Genomic DNA, 22,666 nt, shown 5'->3' with positions numbered 1-22,666 from the left:
TTTTAGAAAGGTAATACATCATAGGACACAGTGTCCACAGAGGAGTCTTGTCTTATAATTAAACATGTTAACATTTCTGTAGGAAATATTTGAATATATAAAGTCAATGGTACACTTGATTTCTGGATGTTAACCACACCCCAGTTTGTACCTGATCCTGCATACCATAAATTAATTCCAAAAAGATATGAATTTCATAACATTTTGGTTTTGTGGCTACCTACTTATAAACCATAGGTTGTCCAGATAAATATTTCTCTTTAACTTCACTTTTATTTTATACTTACAAACCTAAGAACAGCTCTGTGATGGTAAAAATAGATCAATTTACTCAATAGAGCTATACATCTGCGTAACACTCAGTACAGCAGTTCTGCATCTTCTGAAGTTTTCAGGTGTGTACAGAAGTGGAATTATGGCCAGGAGAGGAGGAGGAATGTTGGGGTCCCTCAACATGGCCTCTATTTTAGTGAATTTACTGTGGTCAAAGACTTCAGCTTTGCAAGCATAGAAAATTCATGTTGTAAGTATGAATGAGAGTGTAGCTGTCTCTCATAATCAAATCCAATGTCCTAATAAAGTCGAAATCATTTTAAGTGCTAGTGAAAGATACAGATTGCAATATTCAAATGGATAGGTAGAAATAGCCACACTGGAATCAAATTATAACCCTGATTTTACCTAATGAACGTTAATCGTTGAGCAAGTTGAGTCAGTGATGTGTTCGGAATTGTTTCTGGCAACCAGCTGAGATTCACTCACATCTTTACCAACATTAGCAAGGTGCCTGTCAAAAGTACTGGTATGTTTGTGCTCAAACTGTCATTGTCCCCAGAGAGTGACAACACTAATCTATCAAATACTTATTTGGTGTTCTTTGTAGAATGGCCATGGAAAGTAGATGGCTCCTTTTTTTCCAATTTAGTTTCATATCTAAAGAGAAAAATCAAAAGTGATTTCTGTTTGCTCATGACTACATGTAAGGAGGTGTTTCATAGTTCTGAAGTTACTAAGTGATTCGGAAATATAATTAGCCTATTACCAACCTTGACAAAGCACTCTGATCTTAAGAGAGTTAATCCATATGTGGATTTATTTTCAGATTTCTGAAGAATCTCCACACTGCCTTCCATAAAGGTTGGACTAGCTTACATTCCCATCAACAGTGTATTAGGGTATCTTTTTCCCCACCCATTCCACTCTTAGAAATTTACCCCAACAAAATGAAATCAGCATATGAAAGAAGTATCTGTACCCCCATGTTTACTGCAGCTCAATTCACAATAGCAAAGATGTGGAATCAATCCAGATGCCCATCAACTGTGATGACTAGACAAAGAAAATGTGGAATGTATGAACTTTAGAATACTATTCAGCTGTTAAAAAAAGATGAAATCCTGTTTTTAGCAATAAAATGATTGTGGCTGGAAATGGTTATGCTTAGTGAAATAAGCCAGTCCCAAAAAGACAAATACCGGCCGGCGCCGCGGCTCACTAGGCTAATCCTCCGCCTTGCGGTGCCAGCACACCAGGTTCTAGTCCCGGTTGGGGTGCCAGATTCTGTCCTGGTTGCCCCTCTTCCAGGCCAGCTCTCTGCTGTGGCCAGGGAGTGCAGTGGAGGATGGCCCAAGTGCTTGGGTCCTGCACCCCATGGGAGACCAGGAGAAGCACCTGGCTCCTGCCATCAGATCAGCGCGGTGTGCTGGCCGCAGCGCGCCAACCGCGGCGGCCATTGGAGGGTGAACCAACGGCAAAAGGAAGACCTTTCTCTCTGTCTCTCTCTCTCACTGTCCACTCTGCCTGTCAAAAAAAAAAAAAAAAAGACAAATACCATGTTTTCTCTGATATTTGACAGTTAATATAGTATACCAAAAAAATAGGAATGAAACAGATATCTTGTGATATGATTGTTGGTTTTAGCCCTTGTTTATACTCCTGTAGAACTATGGTCTTCTTACTGTTTGCTAGTTGAACATTTTCCTTGGTGGTGAATTGAGCTTGTGATTATAGAGTGGATTGAAAGGATGTCTGCACAAATTAAAGAAATAAAAGGAAGGAAAGAAGGAGGAGGATTGAGGGGAGGAGAGGGGGAGAGGGAAAGTATGGTTATCTTCTTAGAACTGTACTTATGAAACACGTGAAATCTGTTCTTTTTATATTAATAAAAATTAGACACACACATACACACAAAGAAGGGTAATCCATGTGTAGCTCCATTCCCATGGAGTCCTTTTGTCATGGAGTTCTCCTTTTGAAGCATAGCTTACAGATCATATGACATTGTAAACCAATCTTTGAAGTAATCAATATTTAAATTACTTTCCTATTTATATGCACAAGTATCACTTCCAATAGATGCATTATTTATACAGAAAGGCATAAAAAGTTCATAATTCCAGTGGATATGGGACTCTAGCACTCACAGACCACTAATTTCATTTCTTTTGATTCTAATTTAACTTCTTGACTCTCCCACTCTGGACCTCCCATTCAAATTTGAAATGTTTGTACTGACAGCCATGATATTGAACTGTCTCAGGATGCTTCGTACAGCTCATAGCAAAATATGGAATTAAAGGGAAAGTTTATGGGATAAGGGTTAGGACACTCGTGCTCCACATCTGAGTAATTGATTTCAGTTCTCATCTCCAGTTCCTGACTCCAGCTTCCAACTAGGAGGAGACATAGTGATTGCTTAAGTAGTTGGTTTCTTGACACCCATGATGGGAGCCCCAGGTTGAGTTCCTGGCTCCTGTCTTAGGCCATCCAGCCTTTGCAGCCATTTGAATAGTGAATGAGCAGGTGGGAGCTGTCTCTCTTTTGTTGGTTGTCTCTCTGCCTTCTGTCAAACAAATATCTCAAACAAATATGTTGGGGGCCCTTGCTGTGGCATAGTGGACTAAGCCTCCTCCTGCAACACCAACGTCCCATATGGGTGTCAGTTTGTGTCCCAGTGGGTCCAATGCCAATCCAGTTCTCTGCTATGGCCTGGTATAGCAGTGGAAGATGGCCCAAGTGCCTGGGCATCTGCATGCACATGAAAGACCTGGAAGAAACTCCCGGCTCCTGGCTTTGGATTGGCTCAGCTCAGGCATTGTGGCCATTTGGGGAGTGAACCAGCATATGGAAGACCTTTCTCTCTATCTTTCCCTCTCTCTGTAAATCTGCCTCTCAGATAAATAAACAAAATCTTTTAAAAATATTTTCTTCTACAAATATTTTGGTTCAAAAAACTTAAAATATATACAGTCTTTTCATGTTTTGCTCTTGCATATTCTTTTCATAATTCATTTTCCATGAATTTTTATAACCTCTCATAGCAATAAAATTATATAGAGCTCTTTAAAAACTTATGTTAAACTCTACTTACTAATACTTTTTTAAAAAGTTCATTTGGTTTGAAATTCAAATTAGCAATCCCCGTGTGTGTGTGTGTGTGTATGTGTTTATTTATATTTCTTATAGGAAAAGTGAATTTAGGGACTGAATCAAGAACAGAGACCTCAGATACAGTGCCTTCTAGAAAGGTCATTTTAGTCTTTTTCCCAACATGATCACTTATCAGCAGGTGAAAATACAAGTGAATGCAAGGATCACAGAACTGTTTTTCTGGCTCTTGGTTCACTAAGTGTTGTCATTAGACTATGAAAAGAGTGCTATGGTAGTTGGAACAACTTTTTGGGAGATGTTGGGCATTTGAACTTGCTATAATGGTAAGCTCCATGTCAAAGTCAGATTTATTTATGAAGCCCCTTGCCTGAAATTATTTTTTATTTTTATTTATTTTTTAAATTTTTTTTGACAGGTAGAGTTAAGACAGTGAGAGAGAGGGAGAGAGAGACAGAGAGAAAGGTCTTCCTTTTTCCGTTGGTTCACCCCCCAAGTAGCTGCTATGGCTGGCGCACTGCGCAGATCCAAAGCCAGGAGCCAAGTGCTTCCTCCTGGGCTCCCAGGCAGGTGCAGGGCCCAAGGACTTGGGCCATCCTCCACTGCACTCCCGGGCCACAGCAGAGAGCTAGCCTGGAAGAGGGGCAACCGGGACAGAATCTGGCACCCCAACAGGGACTAGAATCTGGTGTGCCGGGGGAGGATTAGCCTAGTGAGCAGCGGTGCCGTCCCACCTGAAATTATTAATCCCTAGGCCAGAACCCAAACACTGATGTGGGATCTTACATGCAGGGTGGAAACCCAATATGTTCTCCAAGCCAATTTTTATTTCAATTTAAGACTGCCCCCAGTGATTTAAAGATTCTTTTGCGATGCTATCAAAATATTCCTTCAGGTTCTAGTTGGGACCCTCAGTGTTCATTCATTACTTTCAGCTCAGTTTATGGAGCTGAAATTCTAAATATTTCCATTACCCAACTCATTTGCAGGCGAGGTCATTACAACTATATCTGGTGTAGGGGCTGGGCAATGGGGTATGAGAGACTTATGAGAAAGTATGCAAGGAAAGGCTTTTGTCAAATGCCAGAACTAGGATATAATTTTGGAAACTATACCTTGTTACACAATATAACTGACTTTGCTTAATTATTTTATTGGTGTTCAGGCTCTGGAGCTGGTCAGCCTCTCAAGAAATCCTCAGTAGAGGATTTAAAAACTGCATATATGAAAAGAGATAAATAGGTAAAGAAAAACACAAGTTTGTTTGAAAAAAGTTGGAACATTTTTGATTTTCGTAAGTCTTTTGTAGTATTGCCTTCTATTTTTCTGTTAAGAAAAATGATTGATTTTTTAGAACCCTAGTTAATCTTTCTTTGTGTCAGAACCAATGTTTTCTGAATTCTTTCAAATTCAGCAGTGCCAGAGAAATCAAAATATAAGTCTGTTCAAGGTTATTTGAGAAGTAATCATTCCTGAAATTGACACAAAAGATGAAGGTCTTTGTTTCTTTACTTCAGGCAAAGATTATTTTGATTGCATTGTCAAGCTTCAGTAGAACTAGGAATTGTTCTCCAGTAGAGCATCTGGGTTAGACTGTGGATATGGTTGTCACTGTCTCATGTAAATTGCATATTACATTGACTGTGAGCATGAGTCAATAAATAATATTAACGTTTACAACTGAGAAGGGGATCCATAATAGAAATTCCCTGAGGACAATAGTGGGTAATTTTGAACTCTTTTCTATCATATTTATGCGTGCAATGCTTGGCAGTTGGGCTAAATAATGGTGAATTCCTAAAAAAAACAGCTTTGTTTGTAAAGTCATGTGTGCGTTGAGGGGAAGCAAATAGAAAGCTGGTTCATAGCTACCAGAGTTTCCAGCTCCAAGTGCACAGCAGCTGCTTCAGCTGGTTTGGAATGGAGCCCCTGCATCTGAATTATAAAAGCTTCCTGAGTGACTGTTATGTGTTATCATGCTTGAGAACTACAATGGCATTCTGTCAAATTGTTGCTTTTGAATTCTGAAGCATGGTGTTTATTTCATATACGTATTTGCATAAACGTATGCATACTGATCCTTTGTGTATACATATGTACATATGCATATATTTGTATACCAAAGGTCTTCAAAAATTTCATGGAAATGCATATAATGAAGAGCTGTGCATAAATTCCAAAACATTTGCACCAAAATGAATTCATTTTTTAACTTCATTTTTGATAAGCTTCTTGAAGAACCGTTATGTATATAAAATAGAACAATAACATTAACATTAAATTGGAAGTATTTATTTTTGTTGCAGCTTGGGAAAGTTACATGTTAAGTTTCAGTACTCTACTGTCATGTCATTTATTTTTTTCCATATTTGAAGTATGTTGTTATTTTCTCATAATGGTTACTAGAAGCATATTATGTAAATTTTGAAAGGTAGATGGTAGAGTTTGATATGTTGTATTTATATGAATTTAGTATTTAGTTGTTCCATCATCCTTCTTCTGAACATTTGAACTAAGATAACTTTATGCTAGAAGGGAAATTGTCAAAAATAGATACACATTGTATTTGAACTGGCTTTTCATTTAGACAGGTTTGACTTGTGGTGTAAATATGCCAACTTGTACAAGATTACAACCCTAGGACATTTTGTGATCATTTACTAGGATAAGCTCTTATTAAAGCACTGAACATGAAAGGAAATAGTGTGAGTTAATTTTATCATAAAAATCTCAGATTTAAAAGGATCTCATCAGGACATCTGGGGTACTAAGTCCCTATCACATCATGTTCTGCATGATTTCCTCTGTATTTCAGAGGAGTTGTATTTGTCAGAAAACCTTTCCTCTCCTACATTGTATTGTTTCCAACACTCCCTATGCTTATTCTCAGAGGCATATTTTGATGCTTAATAATCCAGAATCCATGTCCTCATTTACTAAGGAAAGATGTGACTTCCTCAGTTTTCCATTAAAATCTAACAAAAAGCTAAGAAACATTTGCAAAGCTAGCTTAATGGTTGAATGTTATTTAATTCTTAAAAATCCCCTGATGTTTTAGAATTGTCTCTCAAACATTTAAAATCTGAGACATTTGACTTTGTTCTCAGAAAAATCCGATCCTCTGTTTTGCAGTTATATTTAAGTATACTAAATTGTATTTAATTCAATTATGCGAATATGATAGAATTGACTTGAACATGTTTTAGGAACCAACAAAATGATATGGGAATAAGCATAAAATTATCAGACAGAAATGAAACAGTTTGGAGTCACGCATGGATCAGCTGTTTCTTTGGAGATCCATTGATGGAAAACTTTCTGTATATTTTGTTTTTGTCAATCAAAAATTGTTCATTCAGTAGAAACTAATTAATAGTCTCTTCTTATGTAAATATTACATGTTTAAGTTAAATATCATTATCAAGTAATGGGTGAAATATGATTTTTATCAGTTCAATATGCAGAATTAGAAATAATCAATGAATTATAATGCTTAAATACTTTCTGGAAAATGAATTTTAACATTTTAGTTTATTTTATTTAACTTTAAATTTTTTAGAAAGCTTTTATTTTATAATTATAAATCATTAATACAGCTTTTGGAATATAGCAGTTCTTACACCCATACCCACTCTCCTGCCTCCACTCCCATCGCACCTCCTACTCTCTCTCCCATCCCATTCTTCAATAAGATTCATTTTTAATTATCTTTATATACAGAAGTCCAACTCTATACTAAGTAAAGATTTCAACAGTTTGCACACACACAGACACACAAAGTATAAAGTACTATTTGAAGACAAGTTTTGCAGTTAATTCTCATAGTACAACTCATTAAGGACAGAGGTCCTACATGGGGAGCAAGTGCACAGTAATTCCTGTTGTTGATTGAACAATTGACACTCTTATTTATGACATCAGTGATCAACCAAGGCTCTTGTCATGAGCTGCCAAGGCTATGGAAGCCTTTTGGGTCCACAGACTCCATCATTATTGAGACAAGGCCATAAGCCAAGTGGAAGTTCTGTCCTCCTTTCAGAGAAAGGTACCTCCTTCTTTGATGGCCCATTCTTTCCACTGGGATCTCACTCACAGAGATCTTTCATTTAGGCTCTTTTTTGACACAGTGTCTTGTCTTTCCATTCCTGAAATGCTCTCACGGGCTTTTTAGCCAGATCTGAATGCCTTAAGGGCTGATTCTGAGGCCAGAGTGCTGTTTAGGGCATTTGTTATAGAGTCCGCTGTGTGGCCTGCTTCCCATCTAACATTTATTTTAGATTCTAACTCTTTTTCTCCTCAATTCTAAATTTATTTTCTCCTCATAATAACATTTTATAAGTATTGAAAATTATAATGAGCAGTTTAATGTTTTGCGACATAACGTTTTGTTATCAGTATATTTGAATGTACACATAAAGGTTAGGGAAATAATTATTTATAGCTATGTATGATTTTTGTGTTTCAGAAAGGAAAGAGAGATTTAAGAAAATTAAGTCTGAACATGAAAACAATGTGCAATTTCTGTGACAGAATTGTTACTGAAAATGTATTGCTTCTTGTTAAGTAGGCAATTCTTTCAAAAATTCATGGGAAAATGGAATTAAAAGATAATGTGTGTGGATGGGCATTTGGTGAAACAGTTAAGACACCATTTGGATGCCAGTGTCTCATATCAGAGTACCTGGCTGCATTTCTAGCTCCATTCTCAACTCCAGCTTCCTGCCAGTGCAGACCCTGGAAGGCAGCAGGGGATGCTCGACTGGTTGGGTTCCTGCCACCCACATGGGAAACCTGGATTGGGTTCCTGGCTCCTGGCTGGCCATTGTCAGCAGTTGGGGGATGAACCTGTAGATCGGGGCTTTGGCTGTTGATCTCTCTTCCTCTTTGACTCTCTGCTTCTTTCAGGATTTTCTACTTACACCATCATCCTGGTTGGGGAAAACTATTTCTTTCTTTCTGTGGCTTTACTTTCATTTCATTAACTATTGTTCTGGCTTGACCTTCCAGTTCAATGTTCAGTGTAGTTCCTTGCCTTCATACCAATTTAGGATTAAGTATTCAGCATTTTAACAGGTAGGAAGTTACCTATAGATTTTTGTACAAGAAAATACAAACCCTTAACATAACTTAAAGCAATGTTAATTGGATTTTTTCTGTATTCAACATCATAAAATAGATTATACAATATCAGTGTCAATATTTTCTGTTACTATGTAAGCAAAGGAAGGACATCTCATATGCTTACTTGTGGAATTTGCATCAACTTTATTTCTTAAGCAATATATTTTTCTTCTTTTTAATAAAGATATTTTATAGTCTATAAATTGTCCACAAAGTTTGTATTTAAAGGGGACTGGTTTCTCCAAAATCTTAAAATATATAGAACATGTTTATTGAAGGGAAATGTGAGAATGGTACTAGACACACTAGTTGCAACAGTAGAAATTTTAATATCATTAATAGTAACTGCTAAAGTAATCATCTGATCAAAATCAGATAATATTCACTTATTTAGGAGGTACTAATTTAACCTTAAGTCTTAAAGTCATACCCAGTCTCTAGATAAACAAACCATTCCACTGGTAAGAAGCAACGCTTTAACAAGGAACCATGGTGCTGTGTGGTACAATAAAATCACCAGCAAGCTCTCGATTGATGTATCCATAGGTTACATAGGTTTCACCTTATTTGTATCTTTTGCAGTACCAAATACTCATAACTTGGCCAAGAAAGAGAACCATGGGGGCCACAGGGAAGATTTTTTGGAGTCATTTGTAACTCCTGAAAAACTTAAATTGCAGCAAGGTAAATAAGGCAACAAGTATGAATATAACTGCGTCAGGTACTAGTCTTATAGTGTGGGTAGAAATTATTCCAGCTGAAACATCCTGAACTTTCTAGGTATGCAACATCGATATACCTACGGCATATTTGGAAAAGTTGTGTTTTGTTTAGTCAAAGGCACACAATTCACATCGACAAAGACAATTTTTTTTTAAGATTTATTTATTTATTTATTTGAAAGTCAGAATTACACAAGAGAGGAGAGGCAGAGAGAGAGAGAGAGAAAGTTCTTTCATCCGCCGGTTCACTCCCCAATTGGCCACAATGGCCGGAGCTGTGCCGATCCAAAGCCAGGAGCCAGGAGCTTCTTCCAGGTCTCCCACGTGGGTGCGGGGACCCAAGGACTTGGGCCATCTTCTACTGCTTTCCCAGGCCATAGCAGAGAGCTAGATCAGAAGTGGAGCAACAAGGACACGAACTGGCACCCATAGAGCATGCTGGCACTGCAAGTGGAGTATTTACTCACTACACCACAGCACCAGCCCCCAAAAAGAAATTTTTAAAAACACTGACATTTATTGAACATCTACTATGTGTTCATTACATGTCTAAGTTAATGTATTTACTTAATATTTAATCAAGTTGGTATATTCATTTATAGATACAATAATTTATTTTTTGTAAGAAGATGAGGACATATGTGCTAATGCTACTCCCTTTTTGTGGCATTATAGAATATTGAGTTTCATTTTAATTGTGTGTATATTTATTACTAATTTTTATATACAAAACATTTTTCCCATTTGTTAACTGGATTGGTTGGTTTTTGTTGTTGCTCAAGTTTTTGAGTTGCTGATATATTCTGGATATTAATCTTTTGTTCAATAAGTGGTTTGCAAATATTTTCTCCAATTCTGTCTGATCTTTCTCCACTTTGTTTCCTTCTTGGTGCAGAAGCTTGTGAGTCTGATATAATATAATTGCTTTTTTTGTCAGTGTTTTAGGAGTCTTATCCAAAATATCATTGCTTAAACCAATGTCTTTATTTTTTTAAGATTTTATTTTTATTTGTTTGAAAGTTAGAGTTACAGACAGTGAGGAAGAGAGACAGAGAGAAAGGTCTTCCTTCCGTTGGTTCACTTCCCAAATGGCTGCCGCGGCTGGCGCTGCGCTGATCCGAAGCCAGGAGCCAGGTGCCTCCTCCAGGTCTCTTATGCAGGTGCAGAGCCCAAGCACTTGGGCCATCCTCCACTGCCTTCCTGGGCCACAGCAGAGAGCTGGACTGGAAGAGGGACAACCGGGACTAGAACCCAGTACCCACATGGGATGCTGGTGCTGCAGGCGGAGGATTAACCAAGTGAGCCAAGGTGCTGGCCCCTAAACCAATGTCTTGAAGTGCTTCCCCTAGTATTTTCCCCAATTTCATAGATTTAGGTCTTATATTTATGTCTATGATCCATCTAGATTTGATTTTGCTTGTATATGGTGACAGACACCTAATTTTATATATCCTATTTTGTCAGCATACATTTATCAATGTATGGTCTTCCCATCTTTATTAAAAAATGAGTTGGGTGTGTGTAGATGGGATAATTTCTGGGCTCTCTATTCTCTTTCATTGGTTTTTATGCCAGTATTTAATGACAGTGTCCTGCTGTTTTACTTACTGTAGCTTTGTAATATGCTTTAAATCAGGTATTGTAATACCTCCACCTTCATTTTATTACATTGATTTATTTGCTAAGGATTGCTTTGACTGTCGGGTCTTTTTAGATTCTATATGAATCTTAAAGATTTTTTTTAATTTTGTAAGAATATCATTGGTTTTTGATAGTGATTGCATTCAATCTGTAAATTATTTTAAGTGCAATAGATATTTTAAAGATATTTCATTTTCCAACTCAAGGGCAAAGAATATCCTTCCATTTTTTAAATCCTTGATAACATCATCAATTTTTTTATATTAATTATAAAGATCTTCCAATGTTTTTGCTACATTTATTTATAAATGTTTAATTTTTTGGTAGCTATAATGAATGGAGTTTCTTTCTCCATTCCTTGTTCAGTAAGATCTTTTTCGGTGTATAAAAATGCTATTCTTTGTATGTTGGTATTGTATTCTGTGGATTTGCTGAATTGATTTATCCAGTTGTGACAGCTTTTTGGTGGAGTGTTTAGTTTTTCATTGTACAACTTTATGTCATCTTCAAATATGAATATTTTGACTTCCTCATTTCCTATCTTGTTGCCCTTTGTTTTTGTCCTTAATTGCTCTCGTTAATGTTACCAAAACTATATTGCATCAGAGTGGTGTAAGTGGACATCACTGCCTTGTGATCTGAAGGGACATGTTTTTAGCTTTACCCCATTGAATATTAAATTGGCTGTTTATTTTGTCATATATAGCCTTTATAACTTGTTTGGAAGACTTATTTATTTATTTTAAAGGCAGAGTTACAGAAAGAAAGGAGGAGAGAAAGGAAGAGAAATCTCCCATTGTTGGTTAACTCCCCTAATGACTGCCAACATTGGGGTTATTAGGCCAGTCCAAATCCAAGAGCCAGGAACTGCATCGAGCTCTCCCAAGTGGGTAACAGGGACCCAAGTACTTGGGCCATCCTCTGGTGCTTTCTCGGGCACTTTAGCAGGGAACCAGATCACAAACAGTGTAGCTGCACTTCAACCTGGTGCCCATATGGGATGCTGGGATTGCAGAAGGGGACTTAACCCACTGTGCCACAACTCTGATCCAACTTTCATAATTTTGAAGTATGCTCATTTTACATATAATTTCCTGAAGGGTTTTTGTCATTAAGGAGTTTTTAATCTTATCAAATGCCTTCTCTACATCTAATGAGATGCCGTGTAGTTTTTGGTTTTTATTTTGTTGATGGGATTTATAATATTTATTGATTTTTTTTTAATGATGAACCATCTTCGGAGCTCTAGGATAAATCACACTTAATCATGCTGTGTGACTGTTGATATAGTGTTGGAATTGGTTTGCAAATATTTTGGTTTTTTTTTTTATTAAACTTTTATTTAATGAAAATATTTTGTTGATAATTTTTGCATCTATGTTCATCACGGATATTGGTCTATAGCTTCTTCATGTGCTGTGTCTTTAGTTTGGAATCAGAGTGATGATGACCTCATAAAAAGAGTTTGGCAGAGTTCCATCCTTTTCAAATTTTTGGAATACATTGAAAAATATTGGGCCGGCGCCGTGGCTCAATAGGCTAATCCTCCACCTTGCGGCACCAGCACACCAGATTCTAGTCCCAGTCGGGGTGCCGGATTCTGTCCCGGTTGCTCCTCTTCCAGTCCAGCTCTCTGCTGTGGCCCAGGAAGGCAGTGGAGGATGGCCCAAGTCCTTGGGCCCTGCACCCGCATAGGAGACCAGGAGAAGTACCTGGCTCCTTGCTTTGGATCAGTGCGGTGCACTGGCTGCAGCGGCCATTGGAGGGGAACCAACGATAAAGGAAGACCTTTCTCTCTGTCTCTCTCTCTCTCTCTCACTGTCCACTCTGCCTGTCAAAAAATAAAAAAAAAAATTACAGCTAGTTCCTCTGTAAATATTTTATAGAAATTAGTAGTAAACCTGAGTTTTCCTTTAATGGGAGACTTATTATTACCTCAGTCTCATTGCTTGTTATGGAACTGTTTAGATTTTTCTGTATCTTCTTGATTTAATATTGGTGGGTTATATGTATCCAGGCATGTATTCATTTCTTTGGGGGTGTCATTGGTCTCTTCAGTTGGTGACAAATTTTGTATCACCTTTTCTATTTGGACACCGTCTTTTATATGAAGAGCTTCCTGCAAGATGCTCAGAAATAGGGAATCAGTATTTCTCCGGAGCTGAGTAAACAAGGGTGGGTTCAGTTTGTAGACAGACTGCTGTCATATCTTAGGTTTCCAAATTCGTTTATAATAAATGGCTCCTCTTTGGAGTGACTGCTTGAAGGCAGGGTGTCTGGTCTGTCCTGTTTTTCCCAGCAGCCACACTAAATTCATTCACCTCACAAAATGACTGAAAATGGAAGTGGGAAAGACTTCTCCTGCAGGTGTTGACAGTTCAGGAGCTGTTGCCATCCCTTTCTGTTTCTAGACTTCTTTGTAACGTTAGGAGCAATAGGAAAGAGAATGTCTAGGGAAGGCAGAGGTGAGCCACACATGGCCATTTTGCTCAGGGAGGAAAGATGTGGAGTGTACTGTCTCTTGCTGTCTCCTTCCTCCCATGGCCTACAGTGTTCCATTCCAAGCGGTACTTGATAGTTGTTCTTCCTCTATCACCAAAGTATTAATGGGTCCAGCCGACGCCGTGGCTCACTAGGCTAATCCTCTGCCTGCGGCGCGGGTACCCTGGATTCTTGTCCCTGTCAGGGCACCAATTCTGTCCCGGTTGCTCCTCTTCCAGTCTAGCTCTCTGCTGTGGCCTGGGAGTGCAGTGGAGGATGGCCCAAGTCCTTGGGCCCTGCACCTGCATGGGAGCCCAGGAGAAGCACCTGGCTCCTGGCTTTGGATCAGCGTGGTGCGCTGGGTGCAACGGCCATTGCGGGGTGAACCAACAGAAAAGGAAGACCTTTCTCTCTGTTTCTCTCTCTCACTGTCCACTCTGCCTGTCCCCAAAAAAAAAAAAATATTAATGGGTCTCCTTAGTCGATGTGAAGAACTCCTTTTCTGCCAAGGGCTATTTGGATAACATCATTCCCAGATCATTTACTGGTTTCAGTTCCCACCTGTGGCTTCATCGGTAGGGCCAGAACCAATGATTCTGTGGATTTATGTGGCTTGCTGTTGGGACGTGCCCCACCCCTGTGAGTAACTAAAAATTTCCATCTGTTCTGGTCAATTACTAAACTCCACACCAAAACATTTCCTTGGGGGCAGGGGACCAGGGGAATTTTGCAAAAATAAAAGCCAATTCATGTCCCATTTGCCCTGTATGGACTACAACCAGATGACTAGGTAGGCAGTGTGACACATAATTTAGTATGAATTCCAGGGACCATTTTGGACAGGCTGACATCCAGAGGGTACAACAAAGAGACAGCCTATTGCTGCTCCTACGGGAAATAATGAGAAACCTTGAATATTTGAAATTGGTGTATATAACCTCCCTTCTTTCTGTTCGTTACCTGCGAGACCAGTTGAGGGATATGCTTACTCACTGGAGACAGCATTTCAATGACCAGATTCACTTTTAAGGTGTGTGAACCATGTGGAGGAGAGGGAGGTGAAGTCGGAAAACTTTTTGAGTCTATTTTCAATAGTTCATCCCAGGGCTGGCTCTGTGGGTGGCTGGTAAAGGCACTGCCTACAGTTCCGGCATCCCGTAGGGCACTGGTTCAAGTCCCCAGCTGCTCCCCCTCTGATCCAGTTTACTGCTTATGGCCTGGGAAAGCAGCAACAGATGGTCCAAGTACTTGGGCCGCTGCACCCACGTGGGAGACCTGGAAGAAGCTCCAGGCTCCTGGCTTCGGATCAGCCCAGCTCTGGCCATTGTGGCCATTTGGGGGGTGAACCAGCAGATGGAAGACCTCTCTCTCTCTCTCTCTGCCTCAGCCTCTGTGTAACTCTGCCTTTCAAATAAATAAATCTAAAAAAAAAAAAAAAAAAAACCACCTCATCCAAGGCTTAACAGTATCAGATGCTTGTGGATCATAGGGAAAATGAAAGGTTCATTAAATACTTTGCTGGTCAACCTCTTATTGGGTTGATTTGGTGACAAATGTGCTCTGTTGTCAGGGGACATTTGGACATTTGAGCCAAGTCTACTTCTTGCTGCTCAGGCTTGAAACATTCAGTAACATAGAACAATGTATGAGCATTCCACAACCTTGTTCATGGGGTGCATGAAAGCTTTCACTGTGGCCTCACTGGAACCTTCTCAGATCTTCTAATCTGGTCAATGGAACTCGTGTCCTTTCACTTCCAGAAAGCCAGCATTTCATCATCTGTGCCAAAAACGATCATGAACTGTGAAGGGCGTAAGACTTTAACTTTACTTGCAAGATGCCACGGTTTCATGGTTGCTGACAGAACACAGGAGACCCCCGAGCCAGAGAGAGGAGGATATCCTGATATTTTATAGTGAGCTACAAATGAGCCTGCCCCACCTTTGCCCATTGAGAAACAGTGTCTTTTTTTGATGCAGTTAACTGGGCAGCAAACAAGGCTGCCCTGTCCTTCCAAAGAAAACTCTCTGTCTTGCCAATGTATTTCCTACATACAAAAAATAGAATGGAATAAAAGCTACCTCGATGTATAGAAGCACTAGAGATCTTTAGGGAGCTGTCTCTCAATACTGTAATTTATGATAGAGTAACAATTAATATCAAATGCAATTTTCAAAAATGTCGTAGATGTGGAAGAGGATTACTACATAATGACTAACAATTCATCTTTAAAACCTAATATAATAATTATAATCAAGTATGTAGGGGTACTTCAAAAATTGTGGACAAAAAATTAAAAAATTATTTTAGTGCAATGTTTTAAAAATCTATGCAGTTTTTTCGGAATATGCATTTTATGAACTTATTAAAGTTATTTAATGAGATCACAGAGATTTTGAAAACTTTTTTAAAGATTTATTTTTTTATTTGAAAGTCAGAGTTACACAGAGAGAGGAGAGGCAGAGAGAGAGAGAGGTCTTCCATCCAATGGTTCACTCCCCAACTGGCCACAAAGGGCAGAGCTGGGACGATCCGAAGCCAGGAGCCAGGAGCTTCTTCCAAGTCTCCCACACTGGTGCAGGGGCCCAAGGACTTGGGCCATCTTCTGCTGCTTTCCCAGGCCATGGCAGAGAGCTGCATGGGAATGGAACAGCCAGAACTTGAACCAGTGTCCATAGGGGATTCTGGCGCTTCAGGCCAGGGTGTTAACCCACTGTGCCACAGTGCCAGCCCCATGAAATTTTTGCATCATTTTCCCTACAAACTTTTGGAAGTCATCTGGTATATAATAAAATAATTACTGGACAAATAGTGCAGTTTCTACTGAGAAACACTATCACATATCACCAAGAAACTGAGAGTCTAGTGTCCCTTTCTAGAAGTTGATGTAGCTATAGAAATAAGACTTACGTCTCCTGGCATCTCTGCCTCAGAGGGAGTCAAAGGAGCCCCCTTGTGATGAAGAGTAGGGGAAGGGTGAGCCCTGTGACCTAGCTCTGGCAGGGTGCCCACCTGTATCTAATGACATGGGCTGTTTGGTGAGGGAATTTCTGGAATTTCTATGCTAAACACACAGCCAAGAAGGCCATGAGATTGGTTCTGTTGAGCAAGTAAGAAGACACATTGAGCAAATCTTGATTCCTCATTGTTGGAGAAGGTACTTAGAACCTGGGAAGTGGAGGCTGGAAAGAGTCTCGAGACATTGGAGTGATGTTGGGAAGGCAGTCTTGGGAGCACAGTTCAGCCCTCACTCAGCCACATAAGAGCCCTTACACTTGGACATACCCTAACTAAGAAATGAAGAGCCCACAGGGCCTGCTCTGGGTGAGGATAGAGTGTTCCTGTGGCAGACCCAGTGAGTACTCCCTTATTCTGCTCAGTACCTTTCAGGTGTGTCCCAGCATTTCAGATTCCAAATTCCATGGAGGAGTGGAGGGTCAAGGTCTTTCTACTGCAGCATGGGAGGGGTGCAAACCAGCTATTCGGTGTTCAGCTGCCAGAGAGGACCCATTAGCCATGGGGATCCATGGACTCCACTGGGGCTGGTCTTGCTCTGTCTCTTTTCTCTGTCAGTAAAAGAGTTGATTCACACAGTGTTAGGTTTCCCTTGGTGACTCCAGTACTAAGATGCAATGGGCAGAGATTTGTAGAGTCCTCGTCTGGGGTTGGTAACACACAGGACACAGTGTTTTACCCCAAAACTGGAATTGAAGGCATCAGTATGAGCTCATATTATTTTATGTATGTTTGTAGAATATGAATGTATATATGGAAATGATTCCAGCTATAAGTTTGTGTTTGTGGGTATCATGGAACCACAGTTTATTTACATATTTAACCTCTGAATGGAATATTAATTAGTTTGCTTCCACTATCTGCTTCAATTTACTGTCATCCCTGTTCCATTTTTCACTCACACTTCCTACAGAAACTCACCCTAGTAAGATGCTTTAGTCATTCCGATGAGCCTACATGGCCAGAATCCTTCATTCCCAAGGGTGTGTTATGGGCCAGGTTATCACTTGCACTTGTTTTCCCAAAATTAGTCGATAGTACATACTTCAAGGTTCTGGAGATAATGACTTCCCAAGTCTACTCAAGGGGAAATTTTATACAGTGGGAGAAACTAAGTCTTCCATGTTTATGCCACAATGTCAAAGCTAATCACACTAGATCTTCTCCATGTTTCTCTTTTAGCACATCCCAAAGTGTATCTGCTGCCACTACATCAAAATTGGGTGGAGGCCACTGACACTAAGCAGATAACGTAACTGGAAGAGTATACATTTCAAAATAAATTAATGGTACTTAGGCATAGTACATGAGGAAGGTACCTGTGATGTATGCTTTCTCAAACTATTAATATAAAAATTTAAGTATGTAAGCTTCATGTATGTTGAAATGCATTCTCAAGCTTTCACAGCTTAATAGTTTCATGTTTGTGTAATTGTCATTATTTATCATTTTGTGTCCCCAGTGTCTTCTCTCTTGTTAACTATATTTAACCTGTCCTGCATCTTCCATCTTCTTGTATTCTTCTAAAGTGCATCTCTTATTGCTCACTACAGTTCTTTCTTAAAAAAAATTTTTCCGGCCGGCGCCACGGCTCAATAGGCTAATCCTCCGCCTTGCGGCGCCGGCACACTGGGTTCTAGTCCCGGTCAGGGCACCGATCCTGTCCCGGTTGCCCCTCTTCCAGGCCAGCTCTCTGCTGTGGCCAGGGAGTGCAGTGAGGATGGCCCAAGTGCTTGGGCCCTGCACCCCATGGGAGACCAGGATAAACACCTGGCTCCTGCCATCGGATCAGCGCGGTGCGCCGGCCGCAGCGCGCTACCGCGGCGGCCATTGGAGGGTGAACCAACGGCAAAAGGAAGACCTTTCTCTCTGTCTCTCTCTCACTGTCCACTCTGCCTGTCAAAAATAAAAAAAATAAAAAAAATAAAAAAAAATTTTCCACTTACAGCTGTAAAAATAATTTATTCTAAAATGTTATCCTCATTTTCAGAGTACGTGGAATCATAACCTTCTAGTTTTATCACAGTTTCTTTCCGGAAAACTCTGAGTTATCTGTCAAAGCCCATACCATATACTAAGGAAAATAATGAAAATCTAAATAATTGTAAGATTAAAATAATTTTATTAATGTTATGTATGTATTATATCAATTATTGTAAACTTGTTTTTACATTTTGTTTAATGTGTATGTGTGTGAACATTTCAGTGACAGAGACATACAAAGAGCATCATCAAGGAGTTCACTCCCTATATGTGGCAACCGCCCAGGCGAGGCCTGGTCAAGGCTAGAACCCAATCAGAGTCTTCCCATAGGGGCAGAATGTCAATTACTTGAGCCATCACTTGTTGCCTCAGAGGTTGCACAATAGTAAGAAACTGGAATTGGAAGCAAAGCTGGATCTGAAACCAGGTAGTCTGATAAGGAATGTAGGCATCCCAAGCATTGTCTTAAACCCTGTGCCAAATACCTACTCAATAAGTTTTATTTTAAGGGAAGGTGCCACTCTTAATTGACAACAGTGTTGATCTGAAATAATTTAAATGTCCTCATTCGCCTTTCCCCACTCTGTTTAGGTAGCTTCACTTCAGCTCATCCATCCTAGCCAGCAGGTGCTGACCTGGATGCCTGAAGCTTGAAGTCTGAGGTGTAAGGGAGACATTGACTCATGTACCAATGAGACCTAAAAATGTCATGAATGGACAGCTCTCCCATTCTCAGGACTAAGGTGGCTCTTTTCCCATTGTAGCTTTGCTGTGATCTCTAGTGGGGCTCTTAAAGAGTTCACCTCTCTCTCCTCACATGGAGTGGAGAATGCAGAATAATGATTCTTCCTGCCTCATGCTACATGACTATCCTTGCGGGGAGGGGCTCCAAAATAACACTGTGCGACATACAAGGACGTTTCTGGAAGTGAAGTTTCTGGTGAGGAAAGGAAAAATCCCCTCAAATAAGCAAGGTGTTAATCCTTGATGACACGTGCAGTTTTCACAGAATGAGTGCTGAAGATTTCCGTGTTGTTGCTGCTCTGTCTCCTTGTTTTGTATGAATGCTATGATTTTGTTATGTCTGTACGAATGGTCTATCGTGGTTGAATAAATGACCCAATTTAAGGCTCCATTGAGGTTTGTTTCCTGTTCTAGCTGTCTTTCCATGAGAGATACCAGAGTGGGATCAGGAGGTCCCAGGTGGAAGAGATGTGCTTGGGAAAGCATTAGCCATAGTTGAATGTAAAAAATTCCATCTGTGAGCATTTTGAGATCATGTCTGTGTTATTGGATGGTTGATATTATCATTAAAGATACATACTAACACACCATTTCTATGTAAAATGTTATCAAACATATAAAAATTGCATATGTTTATGGGGCACTGGGTGATTTTTCATTACATGTGTATGCTTTGTAATATCCAATCAGGGTAAATATGCCTATCTTTTCAAGTGTTTAATATTTCTTTATAATGAGAACATCTAAAATCCTATCTTCTAATGTTTTTATAGAGAAATATAGTATATTAACATTGTCTAACTTCACTCTAGTGTACATTAAAATCCCAAGCTAGTACCAGGTAATCAACTTTTCCCAACCTTTCCCTCTCCTTTTCCTCCCTAGCCCCTGGTAACTACCATTATATTTTTAATTTCTATTTTTTTTTAGATTCCACATATGAATAGGATCTTGTGATATTTGTTTTGTTTTTCTGTGCTTGGCTATTTCACATAACATAATGATCTCCAGTTCCACTCTGTTGCAAATGCAAGATTCCATCATTTTTGTGGCTGGGTAATATTCCATTATATGCACATCCCACATTTTCGTTATCTATTCATCATTGGATAGACACTTAGATTGTTTTCATTATCTGGAGATTGTGGCTAGATGCAACTATCTCTTCAACAGAAGGATTTCATTTCCCTTGGATATATATCCTGAAGTGAGATTGCTGAATCATATGGTAGTTCTATTATTTTTTTTGAGGGAGCTCCATCCTGTTTTCCAAAATACCTATAGTAATTTATATTTAGTAATATGCAAGGGTTGCCTTTTCTCCACGCCCTAATCAATGCATGCTATCTTTTGTCTTTTTGGTAATTTCCAGTCTTACAGAAGTGAGATGATATCTCATTGCGGTTTTGGTTTACATTTCCTACTGAATAGTGTTGTTGATATTTTTTTCATGTTTCTGTTGGCTGTTTGTGTCTTTCATTGAGAAATGTCTGTTTACTTCTTTTGTCCATTTTAATTTTTTTTTCCGCCATTGAGTTCTTTGAGTCTTTTATACATTCTGGATATTAACCCTTTACCAAATGTGTAGCTTGTAAAAATATTTTCTCTCATTCTGTAGGTGCCATCCATTCTGTTGATTGTTTCCTTTACTGTACAAAATACTTCTGTTTGATGAAGTCCCAGTTGTCTGCTTTTACATTATTTCCTGTGCTTTTAGTGACTGATCCAGAATTTTTAATGTAATTCATGATATTCCATATTTACCTATTTGTTTTTTTCACTAGGATAAAAATTTTTGTTGCTGCAATAAGAAAAAAAGAACATTATTGATATTTCTTACCTATTGCTAATTGTAAACTTGTCCTGCATTGGAGTTATACAGGACTTGAGTCCCATTTCAGCTTGTATTTTGCAAAACTCTCTAAGCAAGTAAAAAAAGACTAGTAAAAAAAAAAAGACTGCAAAATACTTCTATCATTTTTATGATCAAAAGAGTAATGAATCAAAACTGCAGAACATGGATTTTGGCACACAGTAATACCTCAGTGCATTTTGTTTTAGCTCGTTTGCATTTTGTGTTGTTTTTAGTTTATGTGGTTTGCTTTAGTGACTACTCAAGAATTTCCTAAGGGAATTATGCAGTCAGAATTATGCAGTCAGTCTTTAGAGTTTAGTCAATTCTTCCGTTGTCTTTCAGTATTTCAGTAAACGGATGCCTACTTAGGGTTTCTATGTCTTGGCACTGGTTTTTTGTTGTTGTTGTTGTTGTTGTTGTTGTTAAGATTATTATTATTTTATTTACTTGAAAGGCAGAGTTTACAGAGAGGGAGAGACAAAGAGAGAGACATCTTTCACCCACAGAATCAGCCCCAAAATGGCTGCAATGGCTGGAGTTGGGCAGGTCTGAAGTCAGGAGCCCAGAGCTTCTTCCAGGTCTCCCACAAGACTCAGGCCATTTCTAGTATTTTCCCAAGCACATTAGCAGGAAACTGAATTGGAAGTGGAGCAGCCAGGACTGGAACTGGAGCTCATATGGAATACTCACATTGCAGGCAGCAGCTTTATCCACTAGGCCATAGTGCTGGCCCCTCCATCTTGGCATGGTTGACATTTGGTGCCAGATAATTCTTTCATTGTGCATTGTAAAGTATGCAGTGGCATGTTTGGTTTCTAACTAGTTGATATCAGCAACAACCACTCCACCCCCTAGTTATGACAAACAGAAATGTCTCCAAATGCCCATGGGTAGAGGAGGAAAATTGTCCCAAGCTGAGAGAGCCTTTGATGGAAGCCATCGACCCCAGCCATGGAGACTACATGGCATCATCCTCAAAACTGTGGTCAACAGCCTGTGCCAATGTTTAACTGACCTGGCTCTCTCATAATAATATCACCCTTTTGCTTTTTGATTCTGTTATTAAACAAGTTATTATAAAAGAGGTTTCCATGACTAGTGTCAAAATCATTCTGAAGTTAAATTTTCTCTATATTCAGAGTCTTGGATAATTTTGGATGCATTAATCATGTCTTTCTCTACATCATTTGCATTTTTTGGTGATTATAGACTAATGAGGATGCCCTTTATGTGGTATTTTAGTTCACTTATACCTTTATAAATATTTCAGCTTTGTGATAATTAAGTAAATTGAACATTATTAATTAGAAATGCAATCAATATGTGTAGCTAAAAAAGTTGGAAAGCAGCATTTTAGTATTTTAATAAGTTGTAAGTAAAATTCTTTAAGTTTTTTTTTTCTAAAATCAATTCATAACTAAGTAAAAATAAGTAGTTTTCAGCACAGTAAACTAAGTTCATGTGATTATGCACACAGGGAGTGTTTACTGTTCATTTGATTCTGCTATACCTCAAATAAATGCACAGAGAAATAAGGTCTTTAGTAGACTTATTCTGAAGGAAAAATGTTTCATCTGTAAAGTCACATTTGCAAAGCTATAATTTAATCACATCATGTGAATCTTAAAGACAGCTTTAAACTTTTAAATTATAATTATGCCAAAGAAAGTTAGCCATGGTGAGGTATTTTTTCTGAAAATTCAATGAAATATTCTTA

General features: G+C 38.9%; 1 protein-coding gene across 5 annotated transcripts in view; it reads left to right on the top strand.

Moving 5' to 3' along the window:
* SPOCK3 (SPARC (osteonectin), cwcv and kazal like domains proteoglycan 3) overlaps positions 1–22,666 on the top strand; it is a 499,116-nt gene that overhangs the window by 320,468 nt on the left and 155,982 nt on the right. The gene's annotated exons all lie outside the window — the stretch shown is intronic.

The sequence above is a fragment of the Lepus europaeus genome, chromosome 8, assembly GCF_033115175.1.
Source record: "Lepus europaeus isolate LE1 chromosome 8, mLepTim1.pri, whole genome shotgun sequence".
Lineage (NCBI taxonomy): Eukaryota > Metazoa > Chordata > Mammalia > Lagomorpha > Leporidae > Lepus > Lepus europaeus.
Note: the sequence above shows the minus strand (reverse complement) of the source record. Positions and strands in the feature narration are given on the sequence as shown.